We start from the raw sequence: 15865 nt of genomic DNA, 5'->3' as shown, positions 1-15865 counted from the left end.
CAAACATGCCTATATTCTCTTTATTGCATCTATACATACATACATATATGCACACATTCAGACGTATATTCCCTTTATTACACACATGCAAACGCAAATGCCTATATTCCCTTTACTGTATACATACATACATACATGCATATATATAAGTATATTCCCTTTACTACACACATGCAAACGCAAATGCCTATATTCCCTTTACTGTACTGTATACATACATACATGCATATATATACGTATATTCCCTTTACTACACACATGCAAATACAAATGCCTATATTCCCTATACTGCATACATATATTCCCCTTACTTGGTAGAGATTAAAACTACAAAGACGATATGGCTTGGGAATATATAGAGAATTATTACTTATACAAAACATTTTATTAATGCGCGAATAAATTATTAGTCCTTTGCTACAAAAGACTGGAATAACCTCAGGATCACCGTCAAAGTAACAATTGTCTTTTAACCATAAGGGTGATTTTGTAAACTGACTGAGCTTATACGTTATATACTTTATGCCATACGATTAAAAGACGAAGGAAATTTATAGACAAAATATAGTTCAAATAACTAATTTTCTGAAACTAAATTATTGATATTTTCGATGTACAGTCCGCTGGTATGGTCGCTAGTGTCGTGCCATGCCGTTCAGATGTCGCGAGTTCGCGCGTCCTCCAAGACGATGAAAAAAAATCACTAGCTCTGTATCATGATCAATTACTGCCGCACTGTGGAGTCTGCGGTGGGAGGTTGAAACCAACATTCTTTGGAAGCTTGGATTTCAAGTCAGTGGCCCCTTTGGTGTGCTTGTTCCACGTGGATAGGTTTCATCTACCGAAATAATAATAATAATAATAATAATAATAATAATAATAATAATAATAATAATAATAATAATAATAATAATAATTCGTTATTACTTTTACTGAAGTGGAGATAAACAGCATATACACGTATTGTTATTTTGCAAGGATTTGTTCGTCACATCTAACGCAAAAAAAAACATAATGCTGAATATAACAAACTAGGTAATTATCAACAGTTTAAAAGCTTGACAAACCTAATTAATCGTTAGTTATTTTGCTTATCATATGGCTTCGCGTTAAAAGATGACATGAAATTTATAAGAAACCGGTAAAACTGACAACAATTTTGTATAAATAGTTTCCCAAAATGCAGTTCGACAGAGTTTGGACTCAAATTCAATTAAATCAAAACCATTTGACTTCTGGATCGAGTTTCATGATTCGTAGTCACCATGACGAAGACTGGGGAATCAATGAAAACTGATAGACAACCAGGTAGGCCTTTATCTTTATATATTTTCTGTTAGGGCCCAAAGAATTGATTACATGGGAACCTCAGATAGTAGACAAAGCCTGAAAATAAACTATTCAAAATGTGGGTCATAGTGGAAACTCCATACACCTTGTGTATGGAATTCTAATTATATCAATAAGAACAGCCACACTGTTTTTTTATATATCTATAACACTATCTCTCTATCTGTACAAACATACATGCCTATACACAGACACATACGTATACATAAATATATGTGGACGTATATATCAATGTGTGTATATATATGTGTGTGTGTGTAACTTCCACCATGGGAATCCAAACGTGATATAGAGAGGCAAACTGAGTATAGAGCCTCAAGGAAAGTGAGACGACTGATGCAAGATTATTTGCCTTTCAGAAAAAATTACAAAATTTGCAAAATACTAATAAAGATTAAGTATAAAACTATAAAACCATTTAATGCAAACGAAGGTCATTTTACATTTAAGGAAACATGGAAATCAAGAAGACCAATGATGAATGTTATTAACACATGGCTGGAAATACAAGTCTTCGTAGCACATCACGTAGAAGTTTTGAGAATAAATTCTACAGGTGACCATAAACTATAAGAACAGGTGAGTCTCATAGCAATTACAGTAGAGCAAGAAGGTTGGGTGATACTCAGCAACAGGTGAATGATAATGCAAAGGTGTTCTTAGAATCTGAAGACATGAAAGTAGGAAGGTGATGCCATTGATGGCTTCCATTTTCTTTACGAGGAAGAAAATGGAGCTGATGAGAATGAAATGGAAAAGAAGAAAGATGCGGAGGTTAGTTATCTGAGCAAATATGAAAAATTGGGAATACTGAAAAATGAAAAGTTTATATGCATAATTTTAAATATTTGAGGATAGTAGTCAGGTTGACCTTCAATGACAGTTAATTTTAGGGGACCTTCTTATTAAAAGTTCTTGAGGCTATAGAAGGTATGTCTTTTTTTTTTTTTTATTTACCAAGGATTCGTCTAAGGTCAGATATGAGATGTTGAATGTGCCAGCGAATGCCTACCAGTAAATAAATCCCAAGGCTTCCAGCCACCTATTTCTTCTCTCTCTCTCTCTCTCTCTCTCTCTCTCTCTCTCTCTCTCTCTCTCTCTCTCTCTCTCTCGCTCTTTGTCTGCGTTTTCCTTTTGTTTGTCCAATGTCGCGCTAACCGCATGGTCATTGTCCACTGTCAACAGTCAGAACTTCCTGAAACAATATCGGAAAAAGCGCTTAACATCTTCAATCTCAGCCACAAAACGCCATTATCCGAACGTACTCGAATCGGTCACGTATCATTATTACCCTTTGTGAGTACTTTCTGAAGTCTCAGTTAACTTCCCTAAAGTCTATTTTTGTTTAATCAGTTCCTTGAATTTCCTTTACTTTATCTAGTCTTTTACCTAATTAGTTACGTTTCCCGTTTTTCCATACTAACGACATTTCCATGATCTTATTTAGAATGATTTCTATTTAATTATTTATTCATTTACTTGATCAGTCTGTTACTTCCTTCCACCCTCTTTCTGTTTAACAAATTCTCTGAAATTCCTTTATTTATTTAGTCTTATACTAATTAATTACGTTTCCCGTTTGCTTACTAACTGTACTTCCATGACCTTATTTAGAATAATGTCTGTTTACTTCTTTACTTCCATCTACTCTACTCTGTTCAATCAATTCTCAGAACTCCATTTATTTATTCTTTCACCTGATCAATAAGTTCCTAGTTTTCTGACTGGTAATATTTCCTTCATCTTAATTAGAATGTCTATTTACTTATTTATTCTTTCACTGCATCAATAACTGTCCCTGGTTCTTTCCAGGCGGCTACAGATGCATCCAGTAAGCTGATTAATGATTATAGATGCTATAATGCTATTACCGAGTACTGGATTTCGATACTAATAGGATTTTGACGGTAATTACGTTATTGGTTCTTAAGGGGGATCCACCGTACTAATTCCAGGCGACAGAGGGAACTGATCCTCATTGAAAGGTTGTATTCAAGGTTGAATTCAAGGGCAAAGATGATTGAGTGAATAGGATATGGGAATAATAAAGGTGACCTTTGAGAGATGATTGGTTGTAGAGCACTTGTTGGAATTTAATTCTTTAATATTTAAGATTGTTCAGAGTCTTAATAAGTTTCCATTCTATAAATTACATGAATTTCCTGCGGAATTCTTGACCTAAATCAAGAACAAACTTTAGCTGATGTTTTTATAATACTTATTATTCTATGATATTCAAAAATGTTCTGGATAAAGTTACTATTAACTGAGACAATTTTTAATTCCAACCAAATTATGTCTCAGTTAATAGTAACTTTATCGAGAACATTTTTGAATATCAGAGAATAATAAATATTATAAAAACATCAACTAAAGTTTGTTCTTGATTTACAAGAATTATCGCAGAAATTCATTTTTTATAGAATGGAAACTTATTAAAATCTGAACAATCTTAAATATTTAAAAATTTAATGCCAACAAGATGATCTTTTTATATATATTATAAAAATATCAGCTAATATAAGAAAAGATAATAATTCGTTGTGTTTGTTCTTGATTTAGGTGAAAGAAATTGCGCAGGAAATTCGTGTAATTTACAGAATGGAAACTTATTAAAACTCAGAAAATTCCTAAATATTTAATTACATTAGAACGTATCTGGGAACTCGTCTCATGCATAAATACGCGCATGGATGATTCGTAATGGGGGAGATGGCGTGAAGTGAGCAATTTCATACGCTAAGAGATTTTGAGCGTGAATGTTGACGTAAGAGAAGTCTCGGATGGGTTAAGATGGAATACTTTTAGTGGGGAAATTCCCTCATCAGTGTTTTGATGCTTAAGTGAACAAGAAAATAATAAGAAATTTTGGGCTATTTATTATATTCTTTACTTCCTTTATATAACTCTTTCTTTTTTCTTTTTTTTTACTTAAGTTAGGCAGTGTCGACCTTCAAGCTTTCTTTTTGCTTGTATTTTTTTTTTTTTTTTTTGTAACTAAGTCACTCGGGCCTCGGGATTATATTCCATGGCCTTCCTGGGATTTCACAATACTGGGTGAGAATTTGTTTAATGCAGAAGACAGAGAGAGAGAGAGAGAGAGAGAGAGAGAGAGAGAGAGAGAGAGAGAGAGAGAGAGAGAGAGAGTGTCTATGTGAAAAAAGCTGTCACGCACAAGCGTTAGACATATTCATAGAACCTGTCAGTCCTAGTCACAATAGATATCAGTTCCATCGTGGCATTCAATTTTCATAAAGCTGATGTGAAGCTGAAGACCGTATTGTTTGCTTTTACCCAAATTCTGATGCTCTATTTGTTAACGGAAACATTTTAAATGGAATTTTTTGTTTAATAAGATGTAACGTTACCCGTCAGGTCACCAAAAAAGTCACCAAACTGGTCACCAAAAAGGTCACCGAAAAGGTCATCGAACGTCACCAAAAAGGTCACTGAACAGGTTACCAAAAAGGTCATCGAATAGGTCACCAAAAATGTCACTGAACAGGTCACCAAAAAGGTCACCGAACAGGTCACCGAAAAGTCACCAAAATGGTCATCGAACGTCACCGAAAATGTCACCGAACAGGTCACCGAAAAGGTCATCGAGCAGGTCACCGAAAATGTCACCGAACAGGTCATCGAATAGGTCACCGAAAAGGTCATCGAACAAGTCACCAAAAAGGTCACTGAACAGGTCACTGAGCAGGTCACCAAACAGGTCACTGAAAAGTCACTGATCAGGTCACCGAAAAGGTCATCAAAATATGCCAGGTAGCTACTACATCTGAAGTTGTCCCTTTCATTAATTGTGTGTGTGTGTGCACGGTATATTTTTCTTTTGTTTACATACGCATAACGCTCCGACTAAACGCAATCACGTCTTATCTTTCCGTGTTTCATGTGACGCAGAAACCCCGGGAAGAATTTGCAAGTAATTTGCAAATCACTCCGTCATGCTCCCTAAGAGAGGAAGTTATTATCTCTTCGTACCTCACTTGTCCTCCTGACTGAGCCAGAATTCATTCCTATTCTGTCGCACTTTTCGTGCTGTCGTAAGAATCGCCGAGTCAGCTTTGTTTTGTCTGCATCACGTGTCTGTCTGAAATTATAATCTTTTCGTAACATTTAACCCCTGAAGTGTTTGGCGGATCTAACTAAAATCTCCCAGACTCGGACATTTAAACTGGTAGAACTCATGTTTTTCGTTACAATGTTTTTCTAGACCTGACAATGGTACAAATCATCCTTTGTTTTTTATTTTGCTTTGTGTGTGAGTCAACTGGCAACGCTCTGTCTTACTCTGTAGGGGTTTTGGAACTGAAACTTCAGGTAGATAGCATTACTGTCAAAAAGTTCAAACCTTGTCTAGCCTCTTCGCATAATTTTTAATTTTCTGAAAAGAAAACTATTGTGCCGGTTTTGTCTGTCCGTCCGCACTTTATTCTGCCCGCACTTTTTTCTGTCCGCACTTTTTCTGTCCGCCCTCAGATCTTAAAAAACTACTGAAGCCAGAGGGCTGCAAATTGGTATGTTGATCATCCAACCCCCAATCATGAAACATACCAAACTGCAGCCCTCTAGCCTCAGTACTTTTATTTCATTTAAGGTTAAAGTTAGCCATAATTGTACTTCTGGCAACGATATAGGATAGGCCACTACCGGGTCGTGGATAAAGTTGCGTGGGCCACGGTTCATACAGCATTATACCGAGACCACCGAAAGATAGATCTATTTTCGGTGGCCTAGATTATAAGCTGCAGCGGCTGTACAGAAAACTCGATTGCGCTGAAGAAACTTCGGCGCATTTTTTACTTGTTATGGGTGAAAGCAAGAGTCATTATGGTCAGAGTACTCATTTTCGACAAGACTGCTCACTCAAACCTTCTAGGTTTGTTAATTTTGTTTCGATTCCAAACGTTACATCAACTTGAAATCTACCATGCAGCGTTGCTATTATTATTATTATTATTATTATTATTATTATTATTATTATTATTATTATTATTATTAGGATACTACCATAACACAAAGTTGTTTTTGAGATATACTTCTCTATTTTTTTTCTCACCTCAGAAATCATGGAAAGATCGTTAAACTCAAAAGGTTAGGTCAGCCATTCCGGGAAAGCGAAATATATAAAATGGAAAATAAAAAATAAATGAAATATTAACCCCACTTTACCAAATGTTCTCAACGTTTTTGGCTTTCCCAGAAAACCCTATTATGAGAGAAACAGGGGGAATTTTAACATTACATTATAGGTTATCTCAAAAGCCCATTAATTTTTTGTTCCAAATTGGATATGCGTTCTATCATGGATCAAGGTTACAAAGCTATATAGATACGGCTATGTTCCAGTAACCATTTTTCCAGAGCAATATGATGCGAATAATTTCATTTCAACTATCAATTTCCAGCCATTGAACATTTGAATGTATGTAAATTGACGTAATTTGGGGCTTTAAGTTATATCTCATGACAAATAATTTCTATATAAAACAGGCGCCATTAGCAGAGTAAAATAATTTCTATAGATGCATCATTCTTATTCAGTTTACCATGAATGTTCAACATTTGTACTCTAGTAACTAGATATATATAATTTTTTTTATTTTTTTATTGTTTTCTTCATTCTTTTTTATGTTCATTATATTATTCTCTTTCATCATCCACATAAAATCTTAATTGGACGAATTACATTTTTCTTTATTCTCTAATCTTAAGCTATTTTTCTTCTTAATAACATATCTCAGTCAAGCCAGGACGCTTTATCAAATGAGACTCAGTTTTCAGAATCTTATAACTAGATATTGAAGTATATAATGCTTTTTGATTTCATGGAATGGTAGAGAAAAACTGTGCTAATGACATCTGCCTAGGAAATTATTATTATTATTATTATTATTATTATTATTATTATTATTATTATTATTATTATTATTATTCAAAACAGCGAGCGTTTTCCATTACATGATGCCCTTCACTATGATATTACATTGATGCTGTTCGAGGTAAATTGAATTTTGTCCTTTGAGTTCATAGCGCAACACGTGTAACCTTTTAGTGCTACTTGTATCCTACCGTTAATATTCTTTTACCGTGTAAATTGGAAATGGAAATCAAATATGAAGCGGCAGTAGAATCTTTCGCATGGAAGAAATGAATACTTCAATTTAATGAAATGCTCTGTACGCTTTGTGAAGAGGACTCCTGTCTATATATTGCGTCTCTTCATATTTCAATAAGAACCTTACTCTTGATATTGCTTGTGTGTTTTCCTCGTTGAAGATGCACCAGTTGACTCGTGTCAAATCTAATCTGATCCTGTCAAATTTTCTAGAATGTTCGCTTGTATATAAACTTTAATAATTCCTGTAGCTTATTATATATAAACTTTAATCATTCCTGGTGCTTATTAATGTGAAATATTTGCCTACTTGCATGGGGAAATTATTATAATGTAATGACATAAGGTGCTTTTCCGTTTGCTGGATTTTGTATAAAAAAGAAGCAGACAAAAAAAAAAAAACAAGATTTTTACGAAATTTTATGAAAGACTGAAAATTCTCTTTGAGAAGACTGATTACATTCTGATGCAGACAGGACTCTTGTCTTGGACACTGTATTCTTTATGTGTATGAAAAATATGGCCACTTCCTGCTGTTTGTGAAAGAAGACGAAATCTTCTAGGTATGCATGGAATTATGTTTAATCATGTTCTGGTATGATGATGAAAATTTCAATTAGTACCAAGTATATGAGTAATTACAGTATATCAAAAGTATGTCCTATTATTACTAGTGAAAGAGATCATCAATTCACCCTGCTATCAACTTCTTTATTTTTCTGTCTGTCCAATGATAATCACGCATGGCTATGGGATGTTAAATATAATATTGCAGAAATTCATATATTATGAAATTAGATAGGGTTGTCTTTATTCAGTGATAAGACTGGATGTTTCATAAAATTTTTTCATAACAGTTACACCATTTTATGCGCTGGATATTACAAACCTATGGAAATCAGTATAATATTTCAACAGGTATTGTTGGCTACTGATAGCACCTTATACCTATTTCTAAGCCGTTTCTCTGGCTACTGATGGCACCTTATACCTATTTCTAAGCCGTTTCTCACGCTGGCTAAAAAAATTATAATTTTAATTGTTTCTCCACGTCTGACAAATTGCATAGTTGATATAAGGCATTCCACTCCTCCACGCTCAAAAAAATCTAGATTTTTATTGTTGTGCTCCACCAGACAAATTATACGTCAACCCCTTCCACTCTTGCATCATATGACCTCTGTTTTTATCTTTCATTAGTATGTCTGAATCTGACGAATTCATTCATTATTATAATATACCTAATTTTTATCTTTCCTTCTGTGCTGCATTTGTTCGAATCGTTTGTTATTAAGAAAACTAAACTGCGCTTGTACATAACCAATGGTTAAGACTTTGAATATTACTAACTTATACAAGACAAAGACGGTGAAGAGATACAAGTTTTTTTTTTTTTTGTCTGTTGTAACATTTCAATAATCTGACCTACCTTTACCTTTAAATTGCTAAAAAAAATCCTTTAAGTAACTAATTATCATGCGTTATTGACATTATACATGTGCACACAAGCAACTGTGGATGAATTTGCATGTGTATGCAAATTTACTTTTTCTTATCTCTTTTTATGCATAAGTAAGATGGAATGTTTTTCCCTCATGCTGTTTTATTATCATTTCACATCTTTTGCCTCATTTTATTATCATTATTCAGAAGACGAAACCCAATTATATGGAACAAGCCCACAATGGGTCACTGTCTTAAAATTCAAGCTTCCAAAAGAATATGATGTTCACTGGAAAGAAGTAACGGTAGGTAATTGGAAATAGAGAAAGATAAGATCAGTTAATGAAAAAAATGAACAGATGAATAGATAAATAGATAAAAAAAATAAGTAAACTAGCAAAATACAAGGAGAACTCTGAATATCAAATCCAAATTGAGGCCATAACAATATCGCCATTGCACATTACTGAGCATTCACTTCCTAAATGTTTCTAAAAGAAAATATGCAGCATAATCTTAAAAGGTGCCTGCGCAACAGTAAAGAACTTTTCTTTTTGTTTACCGACACGTGAAAGGCAAACAAGTTTTAGGATTCAGCGGCGAAATGGAAATTGCAGTGGCCCGTGAAATCAGGATATATGTAAAAACCAAGATATCTCCTTGAAAATCCTTCGCGCTCTCTCCCGGGAATAAGGTTTTTGAGAACTTCTGTCGTCTCGCTGTCTTTAGAATTTTTTTATGGGATCACTGTAAATGGGTACATTATCATTATTATTATTATTATTATTATTATTATTATTATTATTATTATTATTATTATTATTATTATTATTATTATAAGTTTGCTTAACAGTTATTTAATAGTTTTGTCTTAACTGTTTTATTTTGAGCTGCCACTAAACGGAGCATTACTGGAGTTCAGTTATTTATCTGTACAAGAATGTATTATTATTATTATTATTATTATTATTATTATTATTATTATTATTATTATTATTATTATTATTATTATTATTATTATTATAAGTTCCAGTTATAAAATGGTTTTCTTTAATATTCTATTGGAGCTGTATCTAAATGATGCATTATTAGAATGCAGATGTAAATATCTACACACGAATATACGATTATTTATTATTATTATTATTATTATTATTATTATTATTATTATTATTATTATCATTATTATTATTATTATCATTATTATTATTAGTTTTCACTTTACTCCTTTGTTTTGGGCTGTCTCTAAATGGCGCATTACTGGAGTGCAGCTGTGAATATTTTTACACGAATCTACTGGTAGTAAATGTTAATTTGATACAATTTAATGTCTCGTTAAAGATAAACATAAGAATCTTGATATGAATAGCATCCAAGAAATTCAGATGGCAGCCGTCTTCATTCAGTATAATTCACTTAATGAGCTTCATCATGAACTACTTTGGGTCTTTTAGGAAAGACTTGCTTTTACTGACAAGAAAAGGAGTCTGACGAAGCCATTGACAGAGGACCCCAGTCAAGAATCACAGGACACTTGGCTCAGAAGATTACCAGGACTATTCTTCGGCCATACGAATACCCTCATGAAATCCCTTTGCAAGAATTCTATACATATTACGTTGTTGGGTTAATGGTCTACCTGCTATAGCCTCGTTCAAATAACTTTTTAAATAAATTCTGAGTGCCTTGTCAAATGTTGCATCTTGCTGCAGCTTGCAAATCTCTTTCGTTTCTTGGTTCGTGGAAGTTCGTAGAGAGCGGTGTGCTTTTATGTGCTGAGAGTGTAAGCCCTCATTAGAGTGCTCATGTACCCTTTGTGTCTTTTAAACTAGTCATTCGGTAATAAGTGCAGGAGTTTCTAGTTCCCAAAGGAGTTGGGAAGGATCTCTCAACAAGAGACCATTGTCTGAACCTAATTTTAAAATAAACTTAGCAAAAGCAAAGAAGTTTTCTATTTGTAGTCTGAACTTGAAAGCCTCCATTATCAAATAATGGTCCATTTAGACTAGTTCCACATGACTTTGTACATATTATAAACAATAACCAAAATAACAACGCCAGATAATCGAGTTCATTGATGATGCCATTAGCTGAAACCTCCGTTTAGCAGATAAAACCTATTTCGTCAGCAATTTTTTTTTCCATTTTTTTTTTCATGCAGGAATGCATTCCTATTTGAGAAAAAGCAAATATTAGTCTTTCTTTTAATGTGAATACAATGCAAGCAATTCTATGGCCAGCAATCACAGATGCTAACGTGAACTAACTATTGGATCATTTCAGCGTCACGAAAGGTATAAAGAATATTCCATCATTTCATTTAATTAAACTGGGGTGAAAAAGACTTCAGATTCAAATTACTCGTCAGGAAAAAATTCTGTTAAGTTGATGGAGTTTTCTCTTCCCCCTGCTTTGTAAAGAGTGGCGAAATGAAATAGCTAATTAAGGGAATATTAAAACTTCCTCTGTCCACCATTTGAAAATAACATTTTCCCCGAAAACATTAATTCCATTGGGGAAAGTAGGGAAGTTATTGAAACCGAGTCAACAAGGTTTAATTAAGCAAGATTTTTCATCTTATATTTTTTGTTACAGTGCAAATAAAAAAGGTAATGATTTTTTTAACAATCTTTATAACTGAGCCCTCACTGACTTTAAAACAAGGACTCAAAAAATTTCATTCCATTGTTTTATGGTGATAATTTTAACTGTGCCAAGTACTACAAGGAGAAGAGCAGTATTAACAGGAGGTAAGATAGTAAAGATACTATTTCCTATATATAAAATATATTTGTATATCAAATACAGATTATTTTATGGTGATAATTTTCACTAAGCCAAGTACTGCAAGGAGAGTAAAGTTATCAACAGAAGGCTAAAAGGTTATTTTTGTATAAAAAAAGGGTAAATTTGTTTATCAAATTGCCTTTATTCTGTGAACGGTATCATCAGTGTGTATGTAATAACGTCTCACAAACATGCACAGAAAAGGTCTTTCAAGAAATTATATATCCAATACATATTTGTATATCAAATATAGGTTAAATAAGGTCTTTTAGGAAATTATATATCCAATACATATTTGTATATCAAATATAGGTTAAATAAGCAAAGGTTGGTTTGCATGAAAAGTGACAGGGTATAATACTCCCAGTGACAATCTGTTTATCCCCCACCTTTTTCTATTTTTTTTTTTTTGAGTCCGTAATGGCTAAAATATGAGGTGTTCCCCCCCAATAGATATGACCTGCTTTTCCCTGTGGCATGTCATTCATTTCGTTTATTTCCACGTTCGTTCAGAAAACATTTATCGTTAATTTACGTCGGTAAATGCAGTTTGTAAAGGTTTCATGTTTACATGTCAACCAGGCAAAATCATATTAGCATTTTTCGATGTCTGGATAATTACTCATATCTTTGTCTAGCTACTTGTAAACCTTTAGTTCAAAAATAATTTATATTAGTGAGAGATTATGATTTATTTTCACTCCTTACTTTGTAGATGTAGTAAAGTATTTTGATTTATTTCCAATAATATCTTAAAAACATTTTCTGTGGATGTCCCTGAGACGTGATGCAAACATTTATGATACCATTAACAAAAATAACATTTGAATAATTATATTGTTAAGTAATTGTTCGTATTCCATTACTTACCCCTTTCAATTAACGTGCAAACACCAACGCTTTTTTTTTCACAGCAATATTTCTTCTAGGTACAAGATTATGTAAAAGACAAATTTGCCATAAAGTTAAGAAATCTATTTCCCTTCAGTTTCTTTCCTTCTCTTTGTAACGTGACTTTTTAGCTAAATAATGCCAAACAACTTGGAATTGAATGAATGCTTTACTAGCCTTACAAAGTTTTTATAGCCTTGTGTAATAAACGAATATGTCCTGAATCATCAGATGTTAATTCATTGTCGCTGACTTCAAATAAGTAATGAAATCATAATGAGTTTCTTGTACTTTAGAAACAGTACCATCGAACATCGGGCACGACTTGAGTTGGTGAATCTTTTCGTGTTTATGCCTACGAATTTCTAAACCTTCCGTTATTCGGATTTTATCCTGGAATGAAAAGTCTTATACACAATCACATTCCTATGGAATCTTCCAAGTGATCTGTAAAAGTGAAAGTGACCAAACAGATCACTCTCGGTGTGATCTTCAGATGCAATCTACGTTCCAACAACCTCGCTAAACAGAGGGCCGACTGACTCCTCCTTATTGACGTTTAAGAAAACAAAACACACTCTTATTTCAGTCAATCTTTTCCCTGTTTTGATACATTTGCTCTTGGCATACGAAAAAAAGTAAAGTTTAAAGAGCAAATATATACATATAATAATAATAATAATAATAATAATAATAATAATAATAATAATAATAATAATAATAATAATAATAATAATAATAATAATAATACAAAGGACAAAATCGATTAGGAGCAAAGCAATAACTCAGAGGAAAGCCATGGATCGTGAGAAGCCAACCACAAACAATCACTCAAGAAGTCCATCAAACTATAAAGCGGTTTTGAAATCCTTCGGCGCAAACCATTTTTCATGGGGATGTGGAAACGAGTGAGTGCCGAGTTGTTTTCTTCTCCCCCTCCTTTTATATGTCTTTGCCAGGCAGTCTCTCTCTACACACTCTCACACACATAAATCTATATCAAACATATATATATATAAATACACACACATTTATACACACACACACACATATATATACACTGTATACAAAGCATTTATCAAGAATATATATATTTATCTTCAGAATATATGAAATATAAAATAATAATCTCTATATATATATATATATATATATTTATACACACACACACACACATACACATATATATATATATATATATATATATATATATATATATATATATATATATATATATATATATATATATATATATATATATACACACATTTATACACACACACAGACACACATATATAATATATATATATATATATTATATATATATATATATATATGCATTTATTCAAGAATATAAATGTACTCATTTATCTTCAGAATATGCATGAAATATAAAATAATCTCCTCAATCTCCTCTCTCTCTCTCTCTCTCTCTCTCTCTCTCTTTAATCTTGGTACCATATGCAAACCAAGCTTTTTTACCACACGGATCTTAACAACTTGATCCTTGATGATTTTAAATAATTCATCGTACTTACGTTTATCGTAGCAGGATTGTTCTTAATATTTTTATACGATTGTTAATCAAATAAACATTTTTTCTTCCAATAAATCTACAGTGTTTTTCCTCAACTGCCTTTCCGACGTGAAATGCCACGAATTCAGTATTTATAAAAATAATTTTGAGAGTTAAAGCACACAACAATTAAGGTAACTACAACAGAAAGCGTAAATATATATGTGTATAACATATAAGTATAACTGAAAGAAGTGGAACGTGATGAATGTAGGCAAAAGAGGAAAAATACAGTATGTATGTATGTATGTATGTATATTAAGGACATAAGTTATATAGCAATATATATATATTTATATATATATATATATATATATATATATATATATATATATATATATATATATATATATATATATATATATATATATATATATATATATATATATATATATATTTACATATATATATGTGTATATATATATATATATTATATATATAGTAATAGTTTAAAATAAACGATCGGTCATGAATAATATTACTACCACATTAGTTTACAAATACTAATAGTCTTTTGGAAAAAGTCTGATGAAGATCAATATAGTGCAAAGGTACAAAGAGAGAAAACTGAGAGAAAAGCAATTTAATGATAACAATGATTACTTTAATATTATCCTTTCTTTTCTCCGTCTCCATTTCTTTTTTTTCTCTATTTTCTTATTGTTTTTTATATTCTCATTTCATTTTTCGGCCCCTTCCATTCCTTTTTCTTTTTCCTCCTCCTCCTCCTCCTCCTCCTCATCCTTCCTCTTCCATTCGTTTTTAGCTCCTTCTCATCTTTCCTTTTTCCTTTTGGTCTTTCTATTTGATCTAATTTTTTTTTCTCTTTCATTTCTTGTATGCAGGTCAGCAAGATGAAAAATTCTGTTTGCGAATAAAAATCAATGAGGGAAGAAATGAATCGTTAGGAAAATTATTTGAAATATATAATTAAATAAAAAAGAAATTATGAATTAAAAGGATCACTTTTAAGAAACGGAGGCTCGGTATTTTATTGTCCCTTCATTGCAAATCTTCACTGTAAAATAGCAAAATGGCAACATGAATAAGAAAATGATTAAAAATAATTAAATCAAAAGTAAAATATAAATTTAAAGGATAATTTTTCACAAAAGGAGGCTCTGTATTTTATTGTCCTGCCATTGTAAATCGTTGTAAAATAGCAAAAATGGTAACATGAATAAGAAACTAATTAAAAATAATGAAATAGAAAAATAAAATATATATTAAAAGATCACTTTTTTTATACAAAAGGACGCTCTTTATTTTATTGTCCTTTCATTGCAAATCTTCGTAGCAGAAAGGAAAACATGACAACCTGGACAAGAACATATTAAAAAGGCAGCATCAGAAAGACCACATAAACATTTCCACGAAGGCAAAATAATACATCAAAAAATACTGACAAAATCGGAGAAAAAAAAAACACGGCAATAAGACCCAGAAAAATTCCTTTGAAAATAATGCGTACCGATGTTACATCTTACGCAGATTGGCAGTCCATTACTACTCAGATACGTCTCCACAGAGAGACCTTTAGCCTAATGGCCTGTCAGTTTCTTGAAATGCCCCGAGACCGTCTGTCCCAGTTCTTATATCTTCTAAAACACCACCGTCATGTGCAAAGACTCTTAAGCAGGACGCTATAGAATTTTGTGACTGAGGTGACACTGATGGTTTTCTCGCTCCGG

Source organism: Macrobrachium rosenbergii, chromosome 52 (genome assembly GCF_040412425.1).
Source record: "Macrobrachium rosenbergii isolate ZJJX-2024 chromosome 52, ASM4041242v1, whole genome shotgun sequence".
Taxonomy (NCBI): domain Eukaryota; kingdom Metazoa; phylum Arthropoda; class Malacostraca; order Decapoda; family Palaemonidae; genus Macrobrachium; species Macrobrachium rosenbergii.
Note: the sequence above shows the minus strand (reverse complement) of the source record.